Consider the following 13,041-nt stretch of genomic DNA (forward strand, 5'->3'; position numbering starts at 1 on the left):
CTCTTAATATACTTTTATATTTAAAGAGCAATCTAGTCTGATTCTCACGCCGGAGGGTGGTCACAAGGAGGAACCCCCCCCCTTCTCAGTGACGAGCTCACGGTGTCTGTTTTGCAGGTTCAGAAGAACCATCTTCCAAGGGTCTAACCCCTCGTGGGAAACAGCTATCCAACCCCCAGGTTACCAGTAATCTGCCCGGGGTCCGGTTAGTGTTTCTTCATTGGCGCCATCCGTGCATAAAGCTAGAACTTTATTTTTCTCAGTTTTTTCAAACTTCTACAAAGATGGTTAGAGAAATTCCGGTAACCATAACCCCTGCTACTAGGGGGAATACCGGCAACACAGTTTTTACGAACACTACCCCGGCTACCGAAGCCGGGACAAGCGAAGTAAATTTTACGAACACTACCCCACTTACCAAAGCTGGGGCAAGTGCAGTAAATGAGCGCCTACTGGGATCCACTGATACCCAGGTTGAGAAACGAAGACTCCCCCGCCAGACTCTCGATGAAGTTAAGGCATGGGCGGAGGCACGACAAAAGGAATTCCAGGCTGAGTTGGACGAACGCTTGCGTTCCGTACAACAGGCCGACGAATTCGAATACTGGGAGGATGACTCGGAGGAATCCGACTCTGACGCGAACCCTCGCCATAGGGCAAAAGGGAAGCGTAAGGAAACGGAATCCCAACCGAAAAGGCATTTTGGACAAGCCTTCAAACCAAAAAGCACAGGAGGAAGTCCACGAGACTTCTCTAAAACGTTCAGACCAAACGTTGCAAATGCAGGAACGTCCAAATTTGCAAGGGACATTGCTGAAGCAATCGCCCCAAAGAGTGCCAAACAAATGCCCAACATAGGCACATATGACGGTATATCTGATCCAGACGATCATTTGAACAGGTTCATAGCAGGGGCAACCGTCAGCAATTGGACGGAACCCACGTGGTGTTACATGTTCCAAATGACGCTGGTTGGGGCTGCTAGAGCATGGTTCGATCGTCTACCGGTCAACCACATCTACGACTGGGCAGACTTCCAACAAAAGTTTAGCCAACACTTCAGCCAGCAACGGAAGTATACCGAGGAGCAATGGACAATCCTCAAATGCATACGAGAGGAAGACGAATCTCTGCCAAACTTCATCACTCGCTTCAACTCAAAGAAGTTAAGTTTGGGCAATATCAGTGAAGATCTTGTTCGCGCTGCCTTCATCCAGGGCGCACATGACCCGGAGCTCATCCGCACCCTAACGGGTAAAGATGGCATGCCATCCACATGGGATGGCATCATGACAGCAGCAAAACGCTATGCGGAAACAGAGAAGCAACTGGGTAGAGATCTCCCACAGAGCACAAACCTCTACACCCAGAGGACGAGAGAAGACAACGTCCTCACCGCCCGATTAAATAAAAAACGAAAGCTAGGCATCTGGCAGTCAAGGGTAAACTTTGACACCTCATCCGGCTTGCAAAATCGGTTGGGCGGAAGGGATAACGTACAGTCGCACCGGAACTCCAGATGGACGCCACTCACCAAAAGCGTCACTGAGATATTCGCCACTGAAGGGCTCCCATGGCCAAAACCGCCAATAATCCGACATCGTCACGATGCAGATCGGAGCAAATACTGTGACTTTCACAAGACAAAGGGCCACAACACTGAAGAATGCATAGATGTAAAAGATATGGTCGAAGCATTTGTCAGAGATGGGACGCTCGCGCACCTCGTGGCGTAATAAAGGCTGAGCAGGCGGGTGCGTATAGAACCCCAGCTGGGGAAAACACGAATCAATTCCAGCTTCAAAATCGAGACTACATGCTGCGTAAAGAACGAGATCCCGAACCAGGTGCGTATCGGCTCGATGGCACTCCCATCCCAACAAGGAAGGGAGCTCATTTACACATTTTGCATGTAAATCAATTCCAATCTGTAAAGAAAAGGCCAAGAGCCACTTCTAATGGAAATGATTCTCTTAAGAATATCGAAGCTGATGATTTTACATTTAATACTTTTCTGGACACTAATATGCCGGTTTTCACCGCATAATTACGTGAAGTCATTGCATGGGAAGGCGGTCCTACCCGCACGAACCCAATAACGTGACAAACCTTCACGCAGATCAGTTGAAGTTCAATTATTCCATTAAATGAAAGTGCCGGTCTATCCGCATGAATCATGAAAGGAAAATGAACACTAACCTATCGACAACCGCGCGTCGAACGGTTCAGAACAAAATTCTTATAAAGGTAAGAAAAACCTACACGCAGGTCAGATAAGGGTAAAGTTTTGCCATCCTACTAAGTGCAAGTGACGGTTCTACCCGCACAATCACGAAAGAGGAAGCAAAACTTCACACCTATTATCAACCACGTTCAAAGGTTAACTTATCCTCAAAAGGTAAGAAAAACCTACACGCAGGTCAGATAAGGGTAAAGTTTTGCCATCCTACTAAGTGCAAGTGACGGTTCTACCCGCACAATCACGAAAGAGGAAGCAAAACTTCACACCTATTATCAACCACGTTCAAAGGTTAACTTATCCTCAAAAGGTAAGAAAAACCTACACGCAGGTCAGATAAGGGTAAAGTTTTGCCATCCTACTAAGTGCAAGTGACGGTTCTACCCGCACAATCACGAAAGAGGAAGCAAAACTTCACACCTATTATCAACCACGTTCAAAGGTTAACTTATCCTCAAAAGGTAAGAAAAACCTACACGCAGGTCAGATAAGGGTAAAGTTTTGCCATCCTACTAAGTGCAAGTGACGGTTCTACCCGCACAATCACGAAAGAGGAAGCAAAACTTCACACCTATTATCAACCACGTTCAAAGGTTAACTTATCCTCAAAAGGTAAGAAAAACCTACACGCAGGTCAGATAAGGGTAAAGTTTTGCCATCCTACTAAGTGCAAGTGACGGTTCTACCCGCACAATCACGAAAGAGGAAGCAAAACTTCACACCTATTATCAACCACGTTCAAAGGTTAACTTATCCTCAAAAAGTAAGAAAAACCAGCACGCAGGTTAGATAAAAGTTAAAGTTTAGCCATCCTACCAAGTGCAAGTGACGGTTCTACCCGCACAATCACGAAGGAGGAAGCGAAACTTTAACCCACTATCAACCACGTTCAAAGGTTCTTATTCTAAACACTTGGAAAATTGCTAATTTAAACTAAGTATGCAAGTCATAAGTTTATAAAGCAAGGAACCCAAAGAAGGAAATAACAATCTTATACGCAAAAAGATTAATATTTCAAGAATATATTACAAGAATGGCCGGGTAACTACCCGCCTAAAAGAAAAAAAACTATACAAGTCTTAGCAATGGGAAGGGATCTTCAGGATCAAGCCTCAGGGCCGCTACCACTTGGACCCGCTCCGTCAGAACGGGGTGGTTCGAGGAACGCTTTGAGGACAGCTAACCCATCATCAGCAGCAGCTACTTCGTCCACCTTCTCCACCACTGGATGCGGGAAGGCGGCGTATTGGTTCAATGCTTGGTCATAAATGGCTTCAGTATCCACATTGAACAAAGGGAAGTTGGAAGGCGGGACGCCTTTCTCAACAAACCCTAGACCAAGCATGAAGCCGGCCTTTTCCTCATCATCATGAGAAGCGTTGAGGGCTGCGGTCATAGCATCATCGTAAGAGGTCTCTGAAAAGACCCGACGCACAACCTACAAAGAAAACACAAGTATTAGAACCTTTTCTTACAAAAGAAATGCGTGAAGATAAATCTAAACATACCTGAGGCAACGCTTCTCGAAGTAGCCATTGGAGGGTAGCTTGCACTTCGTCACGGGCGCGTTCGGCTTCGCTTTGGTTCAGATTGGCAAGTAATACTTCCTTTGCGGCAGCCTCTTCGACGCCCTTAAGCTTCCGCTCGGTTTGGTCAAGCACCCCCCTCTGGTCAAGAATCTCTTGCAGCTTCTTGGCATCTTCCATTGCCAAGGCGTCATGAGCATGCTGAAGAGCCTTTAATTTGCATTTAAGCTGCTCATTCTCCACACGCAAAGGCTCAGCAACGGTTTCAGCCTTGGCAGCCCTCTCGGTTGCGTTTCGCGCAGTCTCCCTGGCCAACCGAAGCTGTTCATTCACAGCTTGGGCAGCCTTGGAGCGGGCCTCGAGTCACGCCTGAACTTCAACCTCGAGGGCCTTGAAGGCCTTCTCCTTGTCGGCGGCAGCTGCCGCCAGCTGTTGGTTCTCCTCCCGAAGAGCACGCGCCTCAGATATGTCCTTGGCGTGAGCTGCTTTCAACTTGTCGTTTTCACGACAAAGCAGCTCGACGCGCGGCTGCATCCGGGCCTGGAGAACCCGAAGCTCATTAGTTAGCCTACCCTCCTGGTAGCTAACCATGGCTTCCCCCAACGCGCCCGGAGGAGCAGCGTGGCGAGCCCAGTCCACGCACTCCACGGGTGTACGAAGGGTTGTTCCTCGGCGTATGTTCCATCGCGGAACATACACTTCATTGGAATCCGACACTGCAAAAGAAACAAAAGCAGTAAGGAAAAGATGATGAAAAACAAGGGAAAAAGAAAGGAACCCTACGCACCTGTAGGGTCAATGACAGGCCGGTAGCCGCCAAACCCATCACCTGAACCTAAAGGAAATCCATCCAACAGGTCAGGCAGACGGGAAGGTGGCAAAGATCGGCGTGAAGCCCTGCGCGTACCTGATGGTCCGGCCATTGGTGCCGGTGGCGCGGGCATGGTGGCAGCCGCCGTGGTCGCCGACGTTGTCTCCGCCGCGGTCGCCGCCTCCTTAAAAGCAGCAGTAACCGCCGGTTCCGTGAAGGATGCTGTAAAAATCGCACTCACGGCCGGCGGTGAAGTCATCCCGGCCGGAACAGTTGGTTCGACGGAGCGACCAACTGGACCAGCGGATGCAAGCGCAGGCGACTGGGTCGACACCTCAGGAAGGCTGACCGAGCCTACCATCATTGGCGAGGAAGTACTCCCCTGCGTTTCACCCAGGATTGCGTCAACATCCACGCCTGCACAAAGAAAGTGTTAAAAAGAAAATTATTGACAAATCTACAAAGGCATTATGATTATACTTACGGGTTTTCTTGACCCTGAACGTACGGACGGGCGGGGAGGAACCCGATGGAGCCGGCCTCTTGGTACCGGTCACCGTCGTCTTCGTTGGTTCTCCGGAGGTAACGGTCGTAGCCTCCGGAGCAGTTGTCTTCTCACCACCGGGCTTCCCCGCCACCTCTTCACTATCTGACTCCGTGTCAGATAGAACCACTGGATCAGCTGTGGCTTTCTCCTTCCCCTTCACGCCGGCAGCAGTCTTTTTCTTCCGCACCAACGGAGGACCTTCTGCGGATTCCTCAGAAGAAGAAATGTCAAGAACTCCAGCAGCAGGCACAGCATTGAGGGGTTCAGGGTAGAAGATAGGCTTACCAGGCCGTCGGTGGCTCAGGATCTCTTGACCCGGCGGGTAAACCTCCACGAACCGACTCGCAGTTTGCTCTAGGATGGGCAACTCGTTCTCGTCCAGAGCACGAGTACCCATCCGTGCGGGACCATCTTCCTCCCGCGGATTCAGGAGCGACTGTAGGTCGTTCCCCTCTGAAATAAACAGGAAAGTTAGAAAAAAGTCAAAATCAACAAAAAGAAACAAGACATACCATAAGGGACAGAGTTCGAACCATATTCAAGGACAATCGGAACCTTCTGCGCATTCGCCGCCTTCCACACTCGGCTCATCCCCAGCATTACCATCGCTGACTCCGGAAAACGGAAAACCGGGGATTGGACCCGGGATATCTTCGAGAACCATTCCGCCTCCTCGTAGTTGAGGGCGTGAAGGCTCTGAAGTGCCTGGCCGTTCTTGAACTTCATGGCAATGGGGATGGCGCGAGCGGATATGAAGAAGAACTCTCTTCTCCACGAGCGAAGACTCCGCTCGGTGGTACAAATCTTTAAACCCTTAATCCGGGTTGTAAGACTGTACCACCCCTGGATGCACCTCCAAGTGTAGAAGGTCATCAGGCGGTCCACATGGGGCTCGATGCCCAGAATCCGGCACACCCACTCAAAATGACGAATCTTGGCGATCGCCATGGGGTGCAGCTCGGTCAAATGAACGCTGTGCCTCTCAAGGACACGGTACACAAACTTTGTCAACGGGAACCTAAGGTTCCCGTAGATAAAGAATGCAGCATAAACCCCGATCTTGCCACTAGGGGCATCGTACACAGTATGGTGGGGTTCAGGAAACTCAGGCTCGAGAGACTCGAGCATGAACTTCCTGACGATATACTGGTACAGATCGACAGGAAGAGAACACTGGCACTCGCCAGCAGTCTTCTGATCGTCGGCATCATGAGAAGACATTTTTGCAGAAAGAGAAGTGATTTCGGGAAAATGCTTGCCTGAAAAAGGGGAGTATTTGCCGGAAATCACTAAGAAGAAGAAGAAGAAAGGTGAAAGTGTGAATTACAAATAACCCTCTTCCCCTTTATATAGTAATCGCAATTAATGCGGTGAATTTAATGCGGAGGAGAGAGAAATCAAAGGTGCAATGAAACTATGACACGTGGCAAAAAGCAGGCTGGCAACAGCTGTTGAAAGGACGTGTGCCAGTAATTTCGCGGCCACGCGCCCGAAAAATCACGCCCACGCGCCTGAAAAAGCGACTGGAATGACCATGTTCTGTCACGTCACCATAACTTCCTGCACGTCCTGACACAGTCAGAAGAAACCGTCGCACGACGTTTCAGAGGTTTGGACTGTTCTTATCTTTCCACCAACTCTTCGAATTTCAAAACTCAAAATTTAAAAAATATTAAAAAAGTAAGCGGGAAAATACCCCTTACCCCTTGGCAAACAAGTAACCGTTAGACGGATGCGGGTACAGTGTAAAGGCAAAACCCTTCACATACCTAGCACCCGCAGGGAATTGAAGCCAAGTAAACCCTGGCAAACAAGTAACCGTTAGACGGATGCGGGTACAGTGTAAAGGCAAAACCCTTCACATACCTAGCACCCGCAGGGAATTGAAGCCAAGTAAACCTTGGCGAACAAGTAACCGTTAGACGGATGCGGGTACAGTGTAAAGGCAAAACCCTTCACGTACCTAGCACCCGCAGGGAATTGAAGCCAAATATTCCTCGGCAACCAAGTAACTATAAGACAGGCGCGGATACAGTGTAAAGGCAAAACCCTTCACGTACCTAGCACCTGCAGGGAATTGACGCTAGGAATACCTTGGAAGTAAAGTAACCGTAAGACGAGCGCTGGTACAGTGTTAAGGCAAAACCCTTCACATACCTAGCGCTCCGCTGGGAATTGAAACCAGGAAGGATCTTCTGGGCAATGCTTGCGGAAACGGAAATAACATCCCCGCATAGCGGGAACGTTGAGAACTACGTTGTTTGAAGCGCCAGGATGGAATTGGTGGTTTTAACATAATTGATCACTATGTTCAAAACTACCAAAACCTCATGGAGAATCCACACAACTGGGACTCAATGCTCCTGACTTGCGAGGAGGTTACAGACCTACCCGCATCATACCCAAAGACCAAGCAGGAAACTCGGGCATTTCTGCAAGTGACAAGGACTTCCCATGGAAAACCTTACAAAACCCTTTTCAAAACCCTTTGCTTAAGTCCAAAAGTTCACCTCACTTTATTAAACACGCATGAGAAGAACATTGGACTGGGGGGACTTGAAGAGGTAGGTCCCAGCAGAGCCCAGTTGGACCCGCAAGACTCACCTTAAACAGGAACGTCTGCGCAGAGACCAACTGGATCCGCAGGACCAACCATGCTCAGAGAAGTGACGTCCTTACGCGCAGTATGCAAGCTGGTCCCGCAGGAAATGCCTCCCATGGTGAAGGACTCCGCCTGTTCCCGCAGCCTCGGATACAAGCCATGAGGGAAGGCCACCCGCGCAGCATGGCTACACGCACTAGGTACTTAGCTCTCGATTCAGTGTCACCTGAAGGAATGAGCAAAGCCGGGAGCAATCCCGCACAGAGGCGGGAGGGGGAATACTCCCGCCCAAATAAGCCAGTCTATACTGAAGGACCTTTCACTGTACCTGACGAGGTATGGGCGAAAGATCTGATCAGGGATACGACAGCTCACTGATACAGTATGGCGAGCAGCATGCTCCTGTACTGTATCACTATTAAGCCGCTGCCTACTCACCAACTACTGTCATACCACGTGCGTAGCCGGCAGTTGGTGGAAAGGGAATAGTATACAGCAGGCCTGGTCGCTATCAGCCGCTGCCTACCCACCAACTACCAGCAGGGCACGTGCGTAGGCTACTGTTGATGAACAGGAACACTGTTGCAGCCGGCCATACCTCCTTGGAAACCTACCTTCGGCTATAAATACCCCAAATGGTATGATCATCTGGTATTATCCAACAACATATCTTACTACATTATCATCATATTATACCTGATATCTGCTCTAGCAATCTCTTAATATACTTTTATATTTAAAGAGCAATCTAGTCTGATTCTCACGCCGGAGGGTGGTCACAAGGAGGAACCCTCCCCCCCCTTCTCAGTGACGAGCTCACGGTGTCTGTTTTGCAGGTTCAGAAGAACCATCTTCCAAGGGTCTAACCCCTCGTGGGAAACAGCTATCCAACCCCCAGGTTACCAGTAATCTGCCCGGGGTCCGGTTAGTGTTTCTTCAATATGTATATTATAAGTAACATATCGATAATCTCATGCTTTCAAGTGGTTTGAGGAAACCTATTTGGTTGTTTTGTTTACCTAGGAAAATTAATATTTGCGGGTGGAGAGTTTTGGGTAATCATCTTCCAACCGTTTTAATTTAATGACTAAAAGTATTAATGTTCCGTCTACTTTAAAGTCATGTGTTTGATGATTGTGACACGGTAAATAAGATTTAATATATGGTTGAATGATGGCTCAATCTTCTTCAAATTTTGTGGACCCGATAGAACACTACTCGTTAAGTACGGCTAAAAAAGAATTTGTTTTCTTTAAGAGTCGGTCAAAAAATTGACGGTTGTTTGGTGATGTTATGTATTTCTCTTTTTATTGGTTTTCGAGAAGAAAGAATATAGTGTAAGGTATATTGGACAAAGTTTATAAAAATCTCATGTTTTTCTATGTAGCCTTTTTTTCGTTGTCAGTTTATCATCTTGCTAATCACTGCTTTATAAAGTTCAAAAAAAGATGGATATTATAAGAAAAGGATGATGATAAAATAATCAATTAATAGGATTGTAAATAAACCGAACGTTCAACGAACTGTTCTTGGTCTGTTCGACGAGAAGTTCATTTACATTCATTCGCTTAATAAATGAACTCGCATGAACAAAGGATTATATTCGATGAATTAAATGATTGAACAAGAACAGGGCCGTGTTTGTTCAGTTGTGTTCACGAACGTTCGGTAGGGTGTTCATTTATATTCTGTTTGCTTATGTTAATGTACGTTTGGTTCATTTTCGTTCATTCACGTTCATTTGTTTATGTTTGGTGAGTAAAGGTTTCTTATATAGTTATATATTATAATTTATACAGTTTTGTTTAATATCCTGACATTTTTGCTTTTTACATTTTTATATTTTTGTTAGTTAATGATCTTATGGATTGTTTTTACGTTATCTCCCAAATATGTCATATTAGATAACAAAAAATAAAACTCGGGTGAATGACCGTCAATTTCAAAACCGGAACACATCATCAGAGGAAACAACGTATTCATCTTTCTACGTTTTTTTTTTCTCGTTAAAGCTAGCAAGTAGGTATATATGGGCTGTGACGGGTCCATGTCACCAGTGACATGGGTCAAGTTACATAAACATAAACGAGTAGTAGGTTGACATATGTTACACTAGTTTGTGTGAATTGTTTATCAACTAATGATCGTTTTAGAAATTAACCTTGATTCTCTCTCAAATTAGCATCAAGTAAAGTTAGAAACGCACAGGAAATTTTATTAACTGAATGGTTGATTCAGTGATTTTACAAGATAAATTACTTATTAAAACAAATCAAATCAAATCAGACGATTATAATCTTGTTTACAAAAAAGAAAAATCATGATTGATTACAAATTTAAACGTGTACAAATAGAATTTGAATTGGATTTAAATATGACAAAACCAAGTTATTATAAACTTATATAATATTGAAACTGAAACTTTGTTTATTACATAAGTTAGTCACAATTAGTTTAATTACCCTAAAGCTCTAATCATTATTTTGGCATGCAAAAAGCCACTATTAATTTATCCTTGGCGATATGGCAAAGGGCCAAAGGAACAACTTACATAATCATTGAGCAACCTCTAAAAGAAGGGTGTGTAGTGCTCGTAATAATGACTAACAATTATTTCTATAACATCCAACTTCATCATCAAACTTCTTGCGTATATAATTCAACCAACTTTAACTTAAATAAATTAAATTCATAAGAAACTATACACTTATACATAATACTAATTTATAGCATGGCCATATCATATCGGTTTTTAATTGTCTTTTAATACAAAGGACAAACCTCAACATTATTTGTTCCTAACTGGAATCAGAGGTCCTTTTTAAGGTGATTCATTGATCATGTTGGGAGATTTTACATCGTTGAATGAAGAACATATTCAAAAACAATTGAATGATTGACAAAATTTCTTACCATTATAATGGAAGTTTAATCCTGAAACAAAGTTAGAAAAAGTTGGAGAGCTAAAGATGTAAGTTTAATTAAGTTTTGTTTCTAATAAATAATTTGAATTAGTAAGTTTAAATGTTTAAGAGCTATATAGTAAGTTTATTTGTTTTGCAAGTTAAGTTATTTCAGCCTTATTATGTTTAGCCTTTAGGTATATAAATAGGGTTGTTTGGTCTAGGCAAAGTATAGAATGAAAACTCATTTGAGTTGTGAAAACTCTATATAACATTTTTTTTGTTACATGTAATATATGTTGTTACATTTAATACAAAACATCGAAAACATAAAAAAATGTTTTGCTATTTTTTTATATTTTTTTTTACTAATTTTATATATGTTTTCAGGAGAGAGAAAATGTATATTAATTTTTACATTTTTTTATTAACTTTAATCGTGGACCACGAGATTTAATCTTTGATTAAAAACATGTGGTTGAGAATGAGTTTCTACAGTTTTCGCAACTCAAGTGGGTTTTTATTCTAACCTAACCCGTTTGGTTTATGTTTTAAGTTGCAAAATTTCTGATTAATAAACTCTTAATTTTGTTGATAATTATGTTCCAAAATATCGTGATCTTCATTTTATTCTTAGGATTTGTTCATTGGGTTGGAGCTAACACATTATTCATAAATATTCTCATGTCTTGTTTAGTATGTCTGAAATATTATCATCCATTTCCCTGGTAACATTAGTCATTCACACCAATTATGGCAAAAACTATATAAAGAGTTAATTTTGGTGCCGCACAATTGTTCACATTCTTTCCTAAACTTATATTTGATGTTGTCGTATTAGTTGCGTATGGCATGGGAATCTTACTAATCTATTAAAGCAGCACAATTTTGCACGCATGTCATTCACTTAGCTTGTCCACATAGTCTTTCATGTCATCAACTTTTCATAAATCTAATTTACACATATTAGCCATTTAATCTACCTATACAAATAAACAAAACTAATAATGATGATGTGTCATAACCACATTCAATCTTAACTTTAATTTTCCTCCTATTGTCTAATCTTATTAGCCATTTAATCTTATTAGCCATTTAAGATTAGATGGCTAATAAGATTAGACAATAGAAAAGTTTACCATAATTTCTAAAAAAAACATATAAGTCATTAAACATCTATAATAAGTTTAAAATCAAATAGTGAATTATTAAATTAGTTAAATAACGATTTACAAACCATTATGGTATAATAATTAGTGACCTATGTTTATAATAGATACTGTGTACTTCAAATTTCGTTGAATAAATACAATATTTATAATCTTACAATTTGTAAAACACTATTTAACTTAGATTCGTATTGATCATATAAAACATTTTTAATATGTTTAGGTACCAATAATTAGTTTTATATCATTTTAAAGCATTATTTCAATCTTAAGAAAATGTAAAATTTAAATATGTAACATTTTTAGTGTGTGTGATTATATTAAAATTAATCTATAAATTCAAAAGAAAACCCCTAAATTACGTATGATTAAATACCTAAATTTTGGTCATTTGACAAATCCCGTGTAATACACGGGTTCAAAACTAGTATGGGATATGTCACACCCCGGCTCAGGGCCTAGGCGAGTGACCCAACGTTGGTACCTGTTTTGTAAATATATCAGAGTTTAAGGTTGTAAAGCGGAAGACTTGGTTAAAATATTATTATATTCATAAGACAGGATTTTAAAACACCCGTTTTGTTTATACAAAAGTGTTTGGAAAATAAAATCCTGATTTACATTATTTTATTAATAAAACATCCATTGAGCCATCAGATCGTCTAACAGCTATTTCTTGTCTCCAAACACCTATTCTCCATTACCTGTAAAACAGTTATAAAAATAGGTTAGCAACACATGCTGGTGAACACGCTGACACAAAACATTTAAGTTACTTAGTTATCCCCTCGGGTATCTTATGACCCGGCCCATCGTGGCTTAGGAAACAACCAAGTTAAATTTACTATTATAAACCTCCAGTTATACTTGAAACCTCTCAGCGATACCGCAACATCGAGGTCTTAGCAACTATCAATATACACGAGATAATCCCCTCTCGGACATTACTTAGGTCCGGCCCAACGTGGCAGAGGTATTAGCAAGTGTGGAGCGGTGTGCCCATCGTCTACCCACATATGTAAGGATCCAAACAAACGTATACAATAGCCTGAGGGCCAGCATTACTTTTGTTTATAAAGTTTTAAGGATATAATCCCATGCAAACATTCACAGACTTGTTTTATAAAAAGTTGGACGTATTCACCTTTCTTCTTGGTTGGTGTTTCTCACAAATTTGTATAGCCTTGTTACCTCGGACCTACAGTACGAGAATAACGTTTTATAAGTACTAGATCAACGATCTA

Source organism: Bidens hawaiensis, unplaced genomic scaffold (genome assembly GCF_021521415.1).
Source record: "Bidens hawaiensis isolate Kalapana, Puna unplaced genomic scaffold, B.hawaiensis_p1.1 tig00002525_1, whole genome shotgun sequence".
Lineage (NCBI taxonomy): Eukaryota > Viridiplantae > Streptophyta > Magnoliopsida > Asterales > Asteraceae > Bidens > Bidens hawaiensis.